Source organism: Phodopus roborovskii, unplaced genomic scaffold (assembly GCF_943737965.1).
Source record: "Phodopus roborovskii unplaced genomic scaffold, PHOROB, whole genome shotgun sequence".
NCBI lineage: Eukaryota > Metazoa > Chordata > Mammalia > Rodentia > Cricetidae > Phodopus > Phodopus roborovskii.
In genome coordinates, this window is record NW_026125397.1 from 3,656,095 (window position 1) to 3,657,086 (window position 992).

Here is a 992-nt window from a genome sequence, read left to right on the forward strand (position 1 = left end):
CTGATTTTAGAGGAATCACCTTAAGCTTCTCTCCATTCAGTTTGATGTTGGCTGTCGGTTTACTATATATTGCTCTTATTATGTTTAGGTATGTTCCTGTTATCCCTGATCTCTCCAAGACCTTTATCATGAAAGGGTGTTGAATTTTGTCAAAGGCTTTTTCAGCATCTAAGGAGATGATCATATGGTTTTCCTTTTTCAGTTTATTTATATGGTGGATCACGTTGATAGATTTTCTTTCTTTTCTTTTTTTTTTTTTTTTTTTTTTTTTTGGTCAGCCAGCCTTGCGCTTTATTATAAGCCTTTGCATCAGGCCTTGACCGCATATTTGCGAAGCGGGTACAGCCTCTCTTTCCTCTGCTGCTTTTTGGTCTTCAGCTTCTCCTCATGCTTGGTGAGCCGCCGGTGCATGGCTCTAGTCTTCTTGGGTTGAAGGTCCAGAGGCTTGTATTTCTTACCCTTGTAGAATTTCCTGAGGTTTTCTTTTTGAGTCTGGTTAATTACAGTGAGCACACAGGCAATGGATTTGTGGACGACTCTTAGAGAGTTTGGACGAATCACTGCCCGTCACCTTAGCGATGCAAAGCTGGGACAGTTCCACCTTCAGATCGTCTATTTGTTTTAGTAGCTCCTCCTTCTTCTTGCTGCGCAGGTCCCGAGCCTTAATCTTGGCCATAGCTGCACTTCTCACCACTGAGATCTTCTGGTCCGAGAGAAAGAGGAAGAGGTCACGTTGATAGATTTTCATATGTTGAACCATCCCTGCAATCCAGGGATGAGGCCTACTTGGTCATGGTGGATGATTTCTCTGATGTATTCTTGGATTCGGTTTGCCAGAATTTCATTGAGTATTTTTGCATTGATGTTCTTCAGGGATCTATAGTTTTTTTTTTTCTTAGTTGTGTCTTTGTGAGGCTTGGATACCAAGGTTATTGTGGCCTCATAGAAAATGTTTGGCAATGAACCTTCTGTTTCTATTGTGTGGAACAATT

At 41.4% G+C, this 992-nt stretch overlaps 1 pseudogene; it reads right to left on the reverse strand.

The window, feature by feature from the left end:
* Positions 1-268: 268 nt before the first annotated feature.
* On the reverse strand, positions 269-678 carry LOC127215198 (60S ribosomal protein L35-like; annotated as a pseudogene).
* Between the last annotated feature and the right edge of the window lie 314 nt (positions 679-992).